Source organism: Brienomyrus brachyistius, chromosome 8 (assembly GCF_023856365.1).
Source record: "Brienomyrus brachyistius isolate T26 chromosome 8, BBRACH_0.4, whole genome shotgun sequence".
NCBI lineage: Eukaryota > Metazoa > Chordata > Actinopteri > Osteoglossiformes > Mormyridae > Brienomyrus > Brienomyrus brachyistius.
In genome coordinates, this window is record NC_064540.1 from 16249309 (window position 1) to 16262393 (window position 13085).

The window sequence follows — 13085 nt, forward strand, 5'->3', positions numbered from 1 at the left end:
AAGTTACTTTACATTCACTTAAGGGTGGGGCTCATTTGCATAATAGTTTGTCAGACATTCTTTGAACAGCCAGACTTCTTTGGTTTCACAAGGAAATGGTTATGATTATACATTGGCATTAAAATGATATTTTGTAATATGAATACAACATTTTGTTCTTTTCTTTTTATGAAGTTCTGCTTCACCGGTTGTCGTTAAGATCTCTCTACTGGGAATCACACCCAAAGCCCCCCCAACAGCAAAATCCCTCCCCCCTCTCAGTAACATGCTCAGTTATAACATACTAATGACTAGCACAGGAGTCTCCAACTACTATCCAGTAGGTTTTCTGTCCCACTTGGCTTCTGATTGGTCAGCCCTGTTCCTGGTATTTACCTGAGAACAGGTGTGGCTCATGAGAAGCCGGGTAGGATAGAAAACCTACTGGACTGTAGCCTTCCAGGACTGGAGTTGGAGACCCCTGGACTAGCAACTGAACCCACTGTTAAGAATGTTTTCCCTAAATTCACTTCGACAAATAACATCACATGAGAATGACCAAATCTACTTACATGTTAATTTTAACTGGCTTTTTAACTGTTTATTGTCATTTAATAAATATGATTTTAGAGTGGCACAGCTAGGCACACATTTGCCCAAGTGCCCGCATTTGTTAACTGCTACAGTTATGTGATGCAATTGTTAAAATGTTGTTTGGCAATGATGTGAGTGAGCATTTGTGAGTCATTATGCATTTAATGATGCCAAGTAATCCCAAGTCCACATGCCATGTGACAGCCAGCCAGTGGTGTGATGGCCTGATGACCCACACAGATTCATTTAATTGAATGATTGACATTCAGTGTTTTTTAATGGATGCTTAGAATTAAAACACTTCTCTCTTTGCCAGAGTTATTTGAATCAAAGTAATACAACTTCATGAATTATTCATGACACTTTTCCCCTCACATTTTATTGTACATGTTTTCGCAATAAAGAAAACATACTTTTAGAATTAATACATTTATTGCTACCGCTAACATGTATACAGGGATTTTTTTCTCTATGGAATCTATTTCTGATCATGATATGATGATATTTAGACATCTAAATCACAGATATTCATATACAGTTTTATACATTTCTGATACTTGAAGGAATGCAATAACTTAAAGGTGACACCTTTTACCAACTTGGCAGCCCTTTTATGAAAGTATGATCAATCTCGTTAGGCTACTCGCACTGGTATTTCTTTTCTATTAAATGTGTTTGGTTTTACTTCTACTCAGAATTGATTTCCACTCCTGGACCAATGAAGACAGAAGGCCGACGAGTGCATACCAGACGAAAAGACATCGTCAGAGAAAATTCTAGCAGATTCGCTGCCTTCCATCTGCTTCCTGTGATACTGACTTTTCTCAGCTATACGAGCGCAGTGAGACCGGCCCAACCTCCAGAATTTGCATTCCCTCGGGCCAAGGGCATCCTAATCGAGCCAACTCTGGATGTGCACCATGGATTCTCTCTGAAAAGAACTGGAAATGCCCCCCAGCCCAACGTAGAAAACACCAGACGACGAGCAGAGCCGCGACAGAGCGGGTCGACATTTCATTCCACTAACGAATGGACACCAAACAGTGGGATCGTTCAGAGAACAAATGCGTGTCGGAAGCTTATGATGTGTGCCTTACGTATAAAGCTACGTCGTACTTCATTTATCACACTGCTGTGCCAATACTCACAAAAATGGTATGGAGAAAGACGCTCTGGTGAGATCAATTTAAACAAAAAACAGAAGCAATCAGTGGTCACAGAAACAAGTCACCCCCTAACCCTGTACACACAGAAAGGTTAAAACATATCTGCCAGATGATTGAAATTATCCCGTGAAAACCACAGAGAAATTGGTAAAACTTTACTTAAGCCCATGTTTTTAATAATTTATAAATACATAACAAATAATAAAGCAATCATAAAGCATTATAAACATAGCTATAAACATTTATAAACAGGCATACTCTAGCCATTCATTACACATTATGAATGCTTTATGAAGCTCTCATCTATAATGCACTATAGATACCTTCATAATGCATTATAATGTTCAGTATACGTATTAAGGATGCTGTGTTCTGCATTATGAAGTTATCTACACTATAGATGAGAGCTCCATAAGGCAGTCATAAAGCATAATACACATGGATATAATGTGTTATGCCTTTTAATAAATGTTTATAACCCTGTTTATATGAATGCATTATAATGCATTATGAATGTGTTTATAAATTACTAATAACATGGCATTAAGTGTTTCCGAGATATTTTATTATGTTTCACTAGTAGCACTAGATCTACGATGCAAACATGCTATAAGTATCTTATCTTTACTCATATAAGAAGCATGTCTGCTGCTCTCACGTTACAGTGTATTGGCAAGTAATATCTGGCTGCATATTTATTTCAAACCCTGTATTTGCAGTAGAGTTAAGATTCAAGAGGATTATTCGTCACGTACACAGTTGTATATATACATGTACAGTAGTGAAATGTAATGCTGGTCATTCCGAGCAGCTGAGCATGATAACAAATTGAATAACAAAATATAGAAAAATAACAATATCAAATAAAAAATATATGAAATGTTCAGCTGTACATAATGTGCAATGTGCAAGAGACCTGAGATATATACCAACAATTTAGACAGTATGAAAGCAGTACTCATAGGATTACATCATTGTTACAGTGACTGAAGAGTCACTGTAGAGTCCAGTGGAAGACCTAGAGGCACTGAGACTTAATTTAGGAGCCTTTTGACCTGGGCGAAAAAGCCCCTCTTTGACCTTTCAGTTCTGTTTGTAAGGCTGCAGAAGCATTTGCCTGAGTTCAACAGGGAGTTATTGGGGTGGGGGTCCTTGGAGATTTTTGTTGCTCTGGTCCTACAGCGGCTACTGTAAATGTCTTCTAGGGAGTGCAAGGCAGATCTGCTGCAGAGCTCAGCTGCTCTAACCACCCTCTGCAGGGTTATCCGGTTCTGGACAGAGCAGTTACCAAACCATGATGTGATGCCCATGGTCAGGATGCTCTCTACAGCAGATCTCTAACAGTAGTAGGTAGATGTTGCTATATTATTATACGTTTGAAATGTACCGAGGTATAGCCGGATGTTTTAGGGAAGATCTGCTCAACAGAAATGTGCTAACCCACAGAACGTCTCACAGTGGGTTCAGGCTAACCATGCCTAGCGTGTTTATATCCCGGCCTAAATTTCCCATCAAGGTGATACTTGATAACAACTAATTTTCATGAAAGGAAAAACTCTGCAAAACCTCAGCAATTCACTGTTAAATTTGACTTTTCATCTTGCAAATAGAGTACGGTTTATGTTCCCCGTTTAATCACTTTCATCAGCTTCGAGCTTGCTAAGGTCTCGATAAGGTCTTTTGGCAGAAAATGCACAATTTCACATAATTTCGAGTTAAAGTAGTGTGTCAGCACATATTGTCCAAAACATGTATTTTATTTTAAATGATTTAAAGCACAGGGCTGCCTAATTTACATGATTGTATTAGTCACTGAAAAACAAAGCAGCAAGTTTAATTGAAAACAGGGTGCTGTGGTTCTGAGAGAATTCGTCACTCGCAATGTTTACATTTATTATTAGTTCATGCAATTTATTTATTTATTTATTATATTCCACTGACTTTTTTCACAAGCCAATTAGATACTTCTAAAAGCAAGCATAAAAAACATGGAAAAACATTTCATTTTGACATTTAAACTGCAATTGATAGGAGGCATTTCCTGTGGCTATCATGATAATATGACACTGAAAACATAGTTTAATTGGCACCGTTTAATTGGTGCTATGTGTCATATTTTACAGTTATACAAAATGATTAGGACAACAGAATGCCATTTTTAATGTCAGAATTTGCATTATTTTAGGGTAATTTACACAAATGGACACATGAAAATTCTTCAACTCAAGTCACAAATTACAGTATCACTCAAAAGTAATTAAGTGGTATTACTATCTTCTCCAGCAGATATCAACACAGGGGTGTTCTACTGGCTATAAATGACCATACAGTTTCACACAACAAAAATAATAATTATCATTTTGCTGTTAATAGTCCATCAAGACGTATAATGTTTCATTATAGTTGGGAAATCCCAAATATGATCTAGGACCCAGGCCAGATGAGTCTAGACCCAAAATAATCCCCAGTGAGTGCCTTTTAGTGCTGTCATTGAGACGAATGCAGACATAAACGAGCTTGCCAAATGTCTGAGATTTCTGCAGTTATTTGCTGCTGGCCAGAAACGAAACAAAATGGAGGTTTGGAAACTCTGTGCATTGGTTGGTTCATTCTGAACTTAAACCAGCTGCGCCTCCAGCAAACCTACAATCAATCACTGTCAGCTGATAGTTATTTAATAGCTGATTACAGGCTTTCACAATAATATTACTGGCCACTGTGAACATAATATTAACAATATCGAGGATTACTTTTTGCAGTTTTCAGTAGAATCCGGGTTCAGTTTTGGACATCTTGTGATTTTTTTTTAAACTAGCTTTATAAGTATTGTTAGTATCAATGAAAAAAATCTTGCATATTCTTAAAAACCATGGCAAGTAAGCAGAGTTTACTGTGACTCCCGTGAGATCCTCTGACATCGACGACTTCAGAAAGTTACATTTATTCACCTGGCTAGACATATTGTACATGGTGTATTTTCTGATTTATCTGTGATTATAGTGCCTAATTATCTGGGTCAATAGCTGTTACTTCAGTGCTCATATGATCTTGAGATTTCAATCCATGACTTATTGATTTTGCTGCGGTCATTGCAAATATGGAATGTCCTTGAAGGACATCCAGACGATGGCCTGGGTGTCGACTCGATCCGTATTTTTCCTTCATGTTACCGCAGGCATCTTCTTATGAGGTTACTTGATCACTCCAGGCTAATTTTTAGCACAGGAAGGCTAAAGTGAAAAAGGGGAAACATACAGTGAGTGCACAGGCAGAGACGCAAAGCGATACCTGAACTCATCTCCGTGCAGCCTTCCATACAGTAACTACTGTTTTTGTGGCAGGGAATCCTTCCACGTCTTTTAAATGTCAGTCAGTTTCATCATTGATTTTTTTTTCCCCCCTCTTATTCACAAGGCACACAAAGGAGTACAAAGGCGAGAAAGAAATTCAGCAGTGGGGATCCTCAAGATTCACTTTTTGCAAGAGCATAATAGCCGATCTTCATCCTGTAGTGAGCAGGCGGATGGGGTGAGTGCAAATAGCTGTGCCTCGCTCTGCTGTGTCACACTGGCCATAAGCTGCACCTCATCTGAACTAATAAGTCAATGCATTAACATTACAGTCCATCTCACACACATCTCTCATGCTATATTCGACGGCACTGCTGAACGCTCTGACAGCAGCCTGCATCCCGTCAAATTATGGCCATTGAAGTTGTAGCGTTACTCTAATCCAATATGGGGCTGAACTGACTCACAGAAAATGCCAGCGGACAGCCTGTTTGCAGCCTGGAATATATCAGCTTTGTGTTCTAATTCTGTATAATAGTTTGACGCTATTACAAACAAAACAGAATGTGTTCAAACATGCGTAATTGACCTGCTTCTTGTAAATAGAACTGTGCGGCGTAAGATGGACTCTCATCTGCAGTAAGCAGCTGTAGAAGGGCGATAGGAGAGGCAGGCCAAACAGAAGCTGTCTCCATGATCCACTTTTATAATTGGTACATCTCTCACAATCAGATTCCACCTGGCTGAATGCTGGCACCTCCGCGGGCGCCTTTCAGCTGGGCTGTGCCGCTCTGCGGGAAGGTGGCAGAGCTGTGTGTGTTCACACTCAGTCAGGGGCCACCGAGTCTCCGTGGACTCAGGGAGCAAACCGGGGTCTCTCCGGGGCTTCTCACATCACACTGCGCCTCTAATCTGCAGCCAGCTCGCCCGTCTTAAGTGTATTTTCAGAATCGGTGGGGAAGGGTGGCGCTTGAGCGCTAAGTAGTGTGAGAGAATCGCTTGGAGACATGTCATGTGAACAGTTTATGAGTAAAAGGTGTTTGTCCAGAGTTTTGCCGGCACATAAATCATGGTAGGGGCATAACAGCGCTGCTATGTGTGCGTGTTGGCGTGTGGGTGTGTACCGCAAAAGGCACGTGAGAATCCTCGTACAGTTTGGGGTGAGGAGAGCCGCAGCTTCTCTTTGTACATCGGCAGCATGGAGAAAATGAGCAAACGCCTGTGTGAGTTGTGAGTAGTGCTCCCTCTACAGGCAAGTTTGCGTTAGAAACCTTTTTTTTTCCTTTTGAAGGTGTAAGATAAATTCAGTCTTAAATAAGTGGGATGTCTGTAAGAGCCCCGATACACATCTGGATTCACAGGGAGTACTTCATTAAACATCCTTTTTTTGTTTTTCTCAGTGCTGTTTTCAATCTGACTTTGATTTTCATCAGAAACATTCATCCTTTAATCAGTACAAGCTCCGCATTTCCTGTAAATATTCCAACATATTATCAGAAAACCTTTTTCTTTAAATCTGACCAGAACATTAATCTACCAGACCATCAGTAAACAGAAAGAATATTTTATGATTAACGCACACACAGGTGTACGCACACGTGCTGTACCACAGGAGCACATAAATCATACGTACACATCACTACGTGAGCATCCTGATAGACGCGGCTGTATGGGAGAGTTACTGTGGGAGCAGCGCATTAACTGGGAGACAACCTCACTGGGCTGCAGTGGCTGCTCCCGTAATGAGACTGGGGACTGCCAGCTGCAGCATTCCGGCTGTTTCCCGGATTCCACGTGCCTGGTAAGCTCTCCACCCCGACTGACTCCTCAGATTAGAGAAAGCACTTCCTTTTGGCCACATGCTTGGTTCCTCAAACATCAGGGGGTGGCCATTGTGAATAGCACAAGCCTCATTTCTGTCCGACATCCAACGAGAAGCAAGATTTCATGTGCATACGCATATATCACACAGCTGCGCACACATGCCTGTTTCGTGCCCTTGTGTGTCCATGCGTGTCTCGCGTGTGTGTGTGTGTGTGTGCGTCCCCGTGCTTTGTAATGATTTCCTGTTTTGTGCGCTGTCACAGAGCAGCAGTGGCAAAGGACTCGCACACTCTGACTCTGTTTCCATGGCTACCACAGTCAAGTCTTTTTTATGCACTTTCCCGACTTAAAAATGTCACAAAACTTGCCAGATGGTGGAGCCTTTAATGATGTCCCACCACTCATGTATCACACTGTCCACATTTTTAACATTTGAGATTAAAACAATCGGAAGATTTAACCCAGGCTTGAGGTGATACTGTAAAATTATAATTTTGCTTCAACAGGTAAATATTTCCAGTGTTGTCATGACAGGTGTGTATCATTGTTACTTACAATTGTGTATCATTGTTACCAAAATTGTTGAGACACTTCCAATTTTTAGACATGGCAGAACTTTATTCCAGTTACTCCAGTTACTTATTTAATCGTTCAATGTATGATATTTGCAAACATTCTTTGATTGTTTATAAGCATTTCTGCCAATATTCATGTAATAATTTTAATGCCAAAATGAATAATGCCATATATATATAAAATCTACCATTATGCATTATTAAAAAGTAGAAGTCTTCCCCCCCCCCCTCAGAAAACTAACTGTAGCTGCAGACAGAAGATTTGGTGCAGGGAAATGAATAAATGAGAAGTCGATGAGCTGGCCTAGCAGATCAGCCATGGCTGCCCGCAGCGCCCCCGTACAGAGCCCTGGTCACCTCCTAAGGGCCGCTTGCTGGGCTCTTCCTCCATTTTCCCCCTGCCGGCCTTGGAAGGCCCGTTGGCTCTGCTTTAGCCTGCAGCCAGGGTAGCACGCTTCCCAGCACTTGGCCGCCGGCAAGTGGTAGATGCCTGACAAGTCTAGAGAATGTGCTGGTGTGTGGATCAGCGCTGGGCCCCGGCTGAGTGGACACCTCCCTCTCGGGTGGGGAGATGCCAATTATCGGGCCAGCAGTGCCACATGACACGGCTCTGCCAGAGTCTGGGCCCCAGGGGGGGTCAGGGCCTTAGGAAGTATTCCGGAAGCATGTCCTTTGTGGCCAAGTGGCCCAGAAGGCTCTCATCTGAGGTTCCTCGTGGAACCGCTGTGGTCTCTTTCAGAGGGGTTCTGGGAGAGTGGGCCTTTTCGTAGCTCATGGGCTTTCCTCTCCATCTTGCAGACTTGCTGCTGCCTGTGGAATTTCATTGATGTCTCTATGCCCACATCATTACTCCAGACTCTGGGAGCTTCGTACAACTCATCTTATTAACTGCAGGGTCTGACAAAATGCAGAGATGTCACACTACGAAGGGGGGTCACCGGATCCACTGCCAGGATGGTCTGCTTAATGGTCCCCAGGTCCAGTGGAAAAAACACCACGGGGAGAAAGGTTCAGAGCTAACGGCTGCTGACTGGATGGGGGAGTCAGAACAAGGTGAGCAGGCAGAAGATTCAGGAGTGGAGGATTGTTGGAGGCAGAGGACAGGAAGCAAAGTATGGGAAACAAGAGATGAGGCCTGGGGTATAGGAACAGAACATTCTGGACACAAACTCAGAGAAGGTCTGGATCTGAACTACCCACCTCTGCCCCTGAGACAGGACTGCTGGTGAGCTTCACACACTGCCCATTACCTGCTATTGTTGCGTTTCTTGACATTGTTGACATTGTCATGAACTTATTAATATTTCACTTTATATGAGCCTTATGAAGCACATTTATATTCCTGCTTGATTTCTCAGAGTAAATGTGTTTTGAAAAACTGCAGAGAAAAGTCTCGCCTGTGGGATTCAAATGTTGCGAAGCGGGTAGTTACAGCTTTCATTACATTCCCCAAAGCACACTGATTCAAGACAGGAAACCCATTGTGGCGTGTTTTGTGTTGTAAAGGTTATATTGAGTAAAATGCTCCCCCCACACTGATTATATTGTTCTTTCACAGCTAATAACAATAATGATGAAGGGAAAGTGGTTGGAAGATGGATGGATGGATTTATAATGACTGACCACCAGAGGGCACTACAGATGACGTTTTATAATACAAAGTCGCTGTATGATAAAGATGCTGTTTTCTTTTAAACCAGACAGGGGCAGCATATATCTGCATTGTGTTAAAGCTTCATGGAACGAAGCCTTTTTTAGGGTAATTCTTTATAGGTTCTTTTATAATTCAATTGCTTGCTGCTTAGGTTGTTGTCGGAAAATTACAGTGTGCATTCATATAACTAATAAAAATATAAAAATGTTTCCATCACAACCTTGGTTTTTATCCGGCTTTTTATCAGGCTTGATTGAAATATTACCGAAACATAATCAAGAAATGAAAATCATGTGAATGTATTGCTTGACGATATTTATTTATTTAAATTCATTCATTGGACAATGCAATTTAATTTAAGTGATTTGATTAAGTGGTTGGGAATCCATTACCCAGGGTGCGCTGTGAGAAACCAGGGCTGGCCTGTTTCTGCTGTGAACGTCACTGCACTTCATCTGAATTGCTGTGTTTTCTGTATACGTAAAAGATTTTTTTTTAGAAAGAATGCTGTATATATTTTTCAAAGAGTTTTGTGGAAAAATACTTTCTGGTTTTGGCCTTTATTTTTTGTCTTGTATCATTTAGTGGTTTGCGTTTTTAGCTTTATGAGGCAAGGGAAGCCACATTTTCTGATGCATCTTCTCTTGCACAACACGGTCCAAGGCACATGTGAGGCAAAAAGGGGCCATAATTAATTAAGCATGAATAAAGTGCTATTTCAAGTTCGTAAAAACACAAACCTGCACTGTTGAATGTGAATTTGATTAAATTTGAGTCTAACCATCAGATAGAGACTTTCAGCACACTGGTTCTAGAGAAACCTAGTGAGATGATTCTAGGAAGGCTTTCAAAATCAGACTCTGAGACTCCAGTAGCCAAAGTAGCGAGAGACGATGCTGGATTTTCGCCGGACAAAATCATCCGGGAAGTCACAGAGGACTGCAGTATGGCAGCTAAGGTGTTTGCGTCTCTCTCGGGCTGAGACCGGCCTTCAGAACTACCTTCTTGAAAACGCTGAGTAGATATCATTTACGTTAGTGAAGCAGAAGCAGCTACTTACTAATTAGAACATGACTGCTCTTGAAAGGAATTGAAACAAGTTGCTCCTGGGTGTAAATCAGGCAGATCTTGCTGAGCTGAGGCAGTCCTGCATGAAGGCGCGAGCCATAATTCCTCTCTGCCACTATCAAAAAGTGATCAGTAAGTACAGGGGGGCTTCCTCCGCGAGCGCTGCGCTGCTTTAAAGCAGCATAATCACTTATTCAGTGTAACTGCTGATTACTTTTTCACGTGGATGCGCTGAGCTGGGCGTAATTTTCATTTCCGAAAAGAAACAAAGCTGGCGACATTTCGTGCTCTTTTCAAGCCTCTGTTTGACCTAATATCCAGTTTTGATTTTAGATACCATTCAGAGGAGGAAGGTCTTTGTTCCGTCAAAGCTTCAGATATAAAGAGCAGCTTTTCCCCTTGTTTTCAGAAATTAGTCACGCAGAGTCCCAAAGGGGGCGGCTTCGTTTATAATGGTTATTTTGCGCATTTTAATTTTAAATGTAAAAGCTCGACACATTTAATCAAATTTTGGTTTTGTGTAAAGAATGTAGAACTGGTTACAGACAAATCATAAAAGAGATATTTTACTTAAATGCTTTTCATAATGTTTCCTATCACATGCCGCATAAATAACCTGCATTTTGAAATGTTTTTTTTTTTTTCATATATTTTGAAGAAATATAGGTAATGGGGGGGTTTGGGGTGAGAGTTTGGAACATCTGTGTTTAACCCAAAAACGGCAGAACTGGGAGCATTAAAATTGAGGTCTAACCCCTTTAAGGGAGCCTGCAGCTCGTGAACCCTTTTACCTGCAAAGAAAGGCAGAGATCGTACATCTGTGTAATAAAACGTGTGTACCCCCGGGGTCTCGGACTGCGCAAACCTTGAAATCCACCAGGCTGACCCTATTTAAACCACTAAGCACCAAACGGGTCGATTCTGGGTCAGATGGATTTTATTGCCTAAGGTGCTGTTAGATATACATGCATATTTTGTTACACATACGACAAGGGGAACCATGGCAAGACATCAGATGATTTCAGGTTATCCCGACTGCAAACGGGAATTATTACCGGTTAAACATGACAGGGTCCTTATGTCACCTGCATATCACTATCATCATTTTATCATTATGTTTCATGTGACCTGGATTTTATGGATTAAAAAAGTGAATGAAAACAAAGTCTAAAAGTTTGTTGAAGTAATAAAGTTCCCAGAGTAACAGTTTAAACCACCGTACAGACATATTAATATAGTGAAACTGTTTTGTTTGGTAACGTTTTACATTAACTGCATCTTCATCGTGTCTTTATAATGCATTCGTAGGACATTAATAAGCAACGTGTAAGTATACCTTAACATCCTACTGCAACATACCTTAACATCCTTAATATACATTAATAAACATTATACAATTATAATCCTTGTTATTAACATATAATGTTTGTTATTCATGTATATTAAAGCTGTTAAGGTATGTTTCAATATTAACGTATACTTACATGCTGTTTATGAAGGTGCAGTGAATGTTCTATGAATGCATTATAAAGGCATTATGCAGGTGCAGTTAATGTGAGTTTAAGTTCTGATTCTGTTCACAGTTAACTGTTAATTTGGCAGTTAGGTGTTAATGGCTTAGTGGGTTAGGACACTGGGTTTGTGATCAGAAGGCTCCTGGTTTACATCCTGGTGTCAGCAGACTGGTTTCACTGCTGGGTCCTTATGCAAGGCCTGTAAACCCCAATCGCTCCAATTACTGTCTGACCCCGCCTTCTCAAATGCACGTCACTTTGGATTAAAGTGCATGCTAAATAAATCAAATGCAAATAAATCCCCCCACGGCTGGGACACAGAGTTCCTGCCCCCTTCAGTTACTACAGGGAATTAGTGTTACAGAATTAAGCTGGATGCACAGAGAGCACCATAATCGAGAGATATATCCAGAGCCCTGTAATCAGAGCGAATGCACTAACATGCATGAACAATCATGAAGAGACCAGCTTCAAACGCGCGATGATCTGCAGTGTCACCCCTCCCCCGACCCTGCCACTCCCTTGTGTACAGCCAATCATCGGCATGACGTCGTTGTGGGTGAGGGGATTAGTGTCTTTGTGCCCCGTTCCCAGTGTGAATGCACCAGGTGTGCAGGCATGATAAAGGCATGTCATCCATTTAGAAAAGGGGACGTCGTGCTTTGTGAGGTGAATTCCTGCTGCCCCACAGCATGACAGAGAGCTGACACTAATCTGTGCTGCGATTACAGGATAGTCACTGATTATTACTCCAGTGATTAGTTAATCACGAGTGATCTATCCATCGCGTTTGGTCGGAAGTCTTACTAGTTGCATACTAGTTCTTGGGGAGAGGTATGCAGATGAGAGACATCCTGATTTTGTTCAGTTCGATGTGTCCATGGGTCAACAAGAGAGGGGGGGGTTCACTTTTTTAACCAATTTTTTTTTTTAATTTTCAAACTCAAGGCTTCCAGGTGTCTGGCTCAGCAACTAAGCCTCTGTGCGTGTGAGTGGAGGGTTACTGGTTCAAGCCTCATTATTTTCATCATCACCATGAAATAACGACACACCCTTACACTGCTCCATACTGCCTTTGCAGGTGAGCATATTCTGTTTTGCGTTTGTGTATCTATGACATGTCCCTTAACGAAAGGCATGCACAACAAAACAGGTACTAAAAAGTCTGTGCGCCGTGCCACTTAACAGAAAACGCTGTTTTTAATTAATGCACTGATGTCATACAAGGAAGACTGTGATTGGTTAAAGCGGGGAACCATAAGCCCCTCCCTTCTTGACCCAGGGACACGTCGAACTCGGTAAAATCAGGACGTGCTGCAGCTGAGGATGTTGCCAGGTCTGTGACAGGCAGCCACTCTCATGAACGGCTCCTGTGGGGGACGTAATGGCCGCCACTCATCTGGTCACCAGCGGATGAAAGG

The 13085-nt window shown here is 41.6% G+C and overlaps 1 long non-coding RNA gene across 1 annotated transcript; it reads left to right on the forward strand.

Annotated features, from left to right (window-relative positions):
- The first annotated feature begins 4484 nt into the window (after positions 1-4484).
- LOC125747934 (uncharacterized) lies at positions 4485-9264 on the forward strand. Its single transcript, XR_007399406.1, has 4 exons — positions 4485-4615; positions 5154-5267; positions 8227-8653; positions 8987-9264. It is a non-coding gene; the product is annotated as an uncharacterized LOC125747934 (long non-coding RNA).
- Positions 9265-13085: the final 3821 nt, after the last annotated feature.